This window comes from Porites lutea, chromosome 4 (assembly GCF_958299795.1).
Source record: "Porites lutea chromosome 4, jaPorLute2.1, whole genome shotgun sequence".
Taxonomy (NCBI): Eukaryota; Metazoa; Cnidaria; class Anthozoa; order Scleractinia; family Poritidae; genus Porites; species Porites lutea.
In genome coordinates, this window is record NC_133204.1 from 32,083,008 (window position 1) to 32,089,007 (window position 6,000).

Here is a 6,000-nt window from a genome sequence, read left to right on the forward strand (position 1 = left end):
TGATGAATACCAGCAGTCAAACGCCCGAGGGGGGTGGGGTGGGGTGGGATGTACTCCCTATAATGGTCTTTACGCGGAGGCTCTTCCGAATGGGGCGCCTTTGTCAGGTTTCAGGTATATCAAAGGGTAGGGAAATCTGTTATTTCGCTTTGTAAAAAAGACGCCCCGAGGGATAACAGATGTATTTAACCGCGGTGAAAAACTCGGTCGAGAAAACGTTCTGGTTTTGTGATATAGTGGTATTTTAAATACATTGCCTTTACAGCAGTTAAAAGGGATGAGAAGTTGTAAACTAGGTACGTGAAAGGGGTACCATTTGTCAGCAGAAGGTATGATAAAGGGGCACCTTTCCTTTAAAATATGGTATATAAACTGGTAAACGAGTGGGACTTCGGGGAGCAGCCTCCCCGTATAAAACTTTGATGAGCACCTCCCCCCTCCCGTGTAGAAACGTCGCGACCAATAACAGGCAGATTATAGTAAGACAAACGTTAAACAAGCCTTCTCAGTATACCTATCATCCCTCAGAAGGTGCAATATCATCGGATTATAATAATCAGAAGAAAATAACCGAGATAAATGTCCACAATGTGAGAGTTTTGAGCTAAACGTGAAATAATTTTATTAGTTTTATCCAGTAGAAGAAAGGTTTGCCTTGTGTCTTTTTCAAAGTGGACTGTTGGTGGGTGTAAACAAACTGGCAAACAACTGTTGAATTGGGGTGTGGTTATCGACAGCTTATTAGGAACTCGCGTCCTCACCAGTTATATCACTTAGAGCCCGGTCAATCTGGAATCTTCCGTGCTTTTTGGATGTTTCATTAAAAGTGGAGAGAAGCCTGTGATGATTGATGAGGACTAATTAACAATTAGTTCATGCGTCAGCGTGCGTATGTCGAGGTATTGAGCACGCGGGAAGTTTGGAGAGCACGAAGGAGGCTAGAGTTGCACTCGGCTGCGCCTCGTGCAACTCTTACGCCTCCTTCGTGCTCTCCAAACTTCGCGCGTGCTCAATATCTCGACATACGCACAGCTGCAGCATGGAATAATTGTTTTATAACATTATCAAAGCGATCAATGCAGCAGTTAACTTAAAATTTTATTGTAGGGCGCGCTCAAAGCAGTACGCGTCAATGTTTACGTGACTATATTTTTTTTCCTCACAGTTAATCTTATGTTTTTATCCTGAAACTGAAAGAAAGTGTACTCTAAAATGATTGTAAAATCCATATTTAGGTGCCGGAAAACTATTAATTTACCGAAAAATTGTTATTGAGAGAAAACAACTTTGCAAAGAATGATCTCACGCCATAGCCCGCACAGCTCGCCGAGATGACAACAACAACAACAACACTCACCTCTTTTCCTTACTATCGGTTAACAAATTCAAACGTTTCCTCTTAAATTTCCTTATAAAACACATGGTAAACGCTTCATTGTCTATTGCTGAGTTATGGATGCACTCAAGAGACTCAGGATTGCTAAGCTCACAACAACTCGAGGAATTACGAGTATTGACGTCATCAGCGTGCTCAATAGGAATATGAAGCACGCTCGCGCTATTGAATTTGATTAGGCGAATTTTCTAGCTATGTTGTAAAGGAGTTTTGTTCATAACCTTAATTAATTACGACTTTCGTGATCGACAAGCGAGATTATCGCGTACAATGTCAGAGTAGGCAGTCGAATTCTAAATAACCTTATTTCAAGGTTTTGTCATAATAGCCCCTGTCTAGGGGTTATTTCGTAAACTGGGTAAATTTTTCGGCTATTTCGCAGCGGGGCACCGTGTTGAACCGTTCATTTGTGAAAGAATCGTTGTGTTTAATTTTACGCACATAGTTCACTGTAATGAACTGGTGACGTATATCCCCAATTATAAAATAACTGAGATAGTACGCGTGATCTGATTGGTCAAAAACCTATGGTTTATTATACCGGTAAACCCATAGAAAAAGGCATCCGGAGCACGAGCCATAAACAAAACCCGCTATTGATCTGCAAACAACGATTTTAGAAAGGCTAAAAAACAGAACAAGCTACTTACCGTAGCCCTTCTTAATATTAAAAGCGTTGGTTTCCACATTTTATTACTGAGGGTCACAATTCGCGACTGCCATAGCTTTAGAAGTTATAAAGTACAAAGCTGGAAAGCAGTTTACATTTCACGACGATGCCAAATCGCAGAGAAAGACAACAACTGTGTGAATTTCTGGTGTAGAAAGTCTCTAGGAAAACTTAACCATGTGCCAACCAGCAACAAAACGGATAGTTTTAGCATTCTTGATTTATTTTATGTCAAAATTAAATTCCTTAATGAAAGAAATTGTTCCAAAAAGAGATCTCTGATCAAGATATGGTACAAAATCGGCCGCTTGTAGGTTGTGAACAAGCTGCCAACGATGATGAAAGATGTCAGAGTTTCGGGCTGGTTTTTTCCAACATTTGCACAAATTATTCGGTGATATCGATGCCATAACCTACCTCAAACCACTAAAAACAAACGTCCATTATATGTAGGGCAATGAAAGAAAGGTCTTTGACAAATTGCATCTTTTGCACATCAAATTATTTGGACGTAATGGATTTATCTTTTTTAAAACGTCAGAGAGATAAGAAGGTCAATCGTAAGAAGTGGAGAAGAAGGGATTGAAATTGATAGCAAAAAAGTGTTTAACTGGAGAAATTTTCCTGTTATCCAAAATAACGAGGTATCCGCGTTGCGAGAGTTGATTGTACAGTTTACCGGATTTACAAAACTGTGAGTGCTCCTTCTGAATTCACTTTACGAGTTTTGCTTCAGCCCATAAGTCCACTAAGTACTTCATACTCTGCCATATGGGAATTTGTTGTCCTATGCTAAGAAATTGAATTTTTTAAGTATAAGTATCTATTTTGTTTCTAGACTATTAATGTGTGGATGTAGAAGGTGAAGTCAGGTGCATGATATGGTAAAGCGAGTTTTTTCTGCTCTTAAAGAATACAAAGTGTTCAGCATGATGAAGATTAAAAGATTTTTCGTCATTTATCAAGTTATTTCATAGTTGATTGTTATTCCTTAATAGGTACAAAGATGCCGGGTAATAATTCAAGCGCAATGGCTTCAATAATTTCGAATTGATACTTGGAGCGTTGGTTTGACATTGTCTCTAAGAATCTCTTTCAACTCTCCAGGATTATCCAGGGATCCCCTGATACGGAAAGTTTTCTCTTGGTCTCCCCTACGGATCAAAATCTCGCCCGGACAAAATTGAATTTTGAGCTTTTCTGTGGTTTGATTGAGATTTAGTCCATTTTCTCCAAGAATCCAAAAGCTTTTTTTGATCTTAGTACGGGTTCTGTGACAGTGTGTTTCACTAGTGAGAAGACTTCTTGGTCAAAAAGCGACTTTTGACCGTCTGTTCTTCCTTAAACCTTTAATTTCTTATAATGTCTTAAGCCATGCCCACGCTACAACACAATTTTATAATTATGGAAAAGGTTTCCACTTCTAATATCATCATTTACTAGTCTTTTAAAATTTTCACTTCAATTTGAACATTCCTCCTTTTTTTTTTTTCAACACGGACCAATATACTGAGACACCACTACTTTGATCAAACTACATAGAATCTTGCTTACCCATATTGTTTGGAGTAGGTGTGCAAATCTTAAATATGAAACGCCACATGAAGACCAAAGATAAAATTGCTTCACAACATAACGCTTCTCGTTTATTTATTACATTGAAGAAAACAATACCACACAACAATTTTTTGCAATATTCAATGATTGATAATCCAAAACACGCACATTCACCTAAGCCCGCCATAGAGGGGGGGGGGGGGGGGGGGGGGGCAGGTTAGTGTCTCCTAAACCTCTAAGATGTAATGGGATAGGCCAGTTTCGAATATCAAAATTCACACTTAACTCCGAGGCTTAGCGGAATTGAAACAAAAGAAATGAATACTTTTTCACTGAATCTCATTGCATGTTTACTCGTGAATCTCGGTGGCAAGTATGAATTTTGATAATTCGGAACTGGTCTCCTTGCATGCGCACTTAATTAATGACAAATCAACCTCGTTCCTAGGGTGTTTTTTTCAGTCGCCATGCCAAGTCTCGCGAGACATACAAGAGCATGATAACGAGGTTACTGATAACTAATTTGTGAGTAGTAAACATAAAGCACAAATGATAATGCCATTTGAAATTTAATCAGCGATGTAGTTAGAGTGATTTAACTGAGCCTGTGAAACAGATAGTAGAATACTACGCACTATTAGTATGTGTAATCAAATGGTGACGAGTGAAATTATTCCCTAATTTTCACGAGTATACCATTTGATTACCTATTAATATCATGGGTGACGAATTACCTTAGCAATCTTGGATTTTTGACATGTTTATCCTAGATCATATCGATCGAGAACTCAACTCTCTCAAATGTTTAGACCTTAAATTTGGCTGTAAAGTTCAGAATTTTTCAGACTTTTTCGGCAAAGTACCTGTTAGAGTCCTCCTCGATGTTCTTTTGTGTGTTCAGGTTTTCTAAAGCGTCTTTTTGTGCCCTGACATCTTAATTCATGACATTTTAAAACTTCGTCGCCATCTTGACACTGAGACGCACGGCAGGTTGCAATGGCAATTTTGTAATTTCACATGTGAAATTACAAATTATCGCTGAAATTTCGAGCCAAAATTAAGGAGTAATTCGTCACCTATGATATTATGTATTTAATTCTATTGTCCTCTTGTGTGTATTTGTAGTTATTTTGCACTAGTTGTTATTAACTGTTTCACGGAGCCAAGTAAAATCGCTCTAAAAGCCTGGTCACGACTATGCTTGGTTATTGCAATTGGTGTGATATTGAAACATTTTTATTGGGGCTTTTTAAGCCTTGCTCTGAACTATGATGATATCATACATTTTGGTTAATCTCATATCAAACTTGAAGGATAAAATGAGTCCTGATTACCGTATATCCTCGGTCAGAAAGGCTTATTTGTTTATCCTTACAGAGTAAATTCGTCACTAGTTTGCCAGTGAATTGGCTTCATATCTACATCGTATTACGTCGGTAAAGTCGATTAGACATCACACCAACTTGCTTGTTATATAAACAGGCAAAAATTAAAAAAAAAACAGAAACAAAGTCATAAATATGGTTATTTGAGAAAGGTCGAAATATTTTGCAATCAATCATATGAAACATACTTCCAAACCAAGCCTCAAACAGTCATGACCTCATGCTTAAACAAGCTCAGTTACTTTTGAATAAAATACTGCAGACAATATATAAAACTGAATATATAGCAAAATAAACACACCAACAGTCTGTTCACAACTTTCCTGGTTTCTCTTGTACATTAATGAGACGAACGCAGCAAGCCTTATGCTCCTCACACAAACAAATTAAATAAACGTCAAATCATTTAACATGTCCATGGAGCAAACGTTTGAGAAATCAGGGGAGGCTGTACGTGAAAAGTGAGACCTGAACTTCTACAAATCATACGCTCTAAGAACAAACGCAGCAAACTACAAAAGCATTACACTGAGGCGTTACATGTTTCAAAACAATGAGGGAGGGAATAAATTATTTCTTTAAAAATTCTTTTTTATTGTATGCCTAATTCTGCCTTGTTCAGTAATGCTTAAAAAGGGAACAGCAGTGGTTTACTCGCGCCTCCCCCACATAAACCAGTGATTGTCCCGGAGTATTCAGTTTCAAAAGGATTTATAAATAATGCATTTCCCCTTTTAAAATCATATTGGTTGAAAAGTGATGATCAAAAGCAGCCCAAATAACAAAGGTTGGACAGACATAGTTAAGCAAATACTCTGTGCAATGAGTAATGTCACCCCTTTCCACTAAAGGATGAAACGACGGACAAAAACAATTGCCGACCTGTCAGTTTCCTCCCCAAAATCTTCACACTGTTGGAAAAAGTGATGTTTGATCAACTGTACACATCCTGTACACACACCGTTTTCTAATATGTCTTGCTTTCTCAAGGG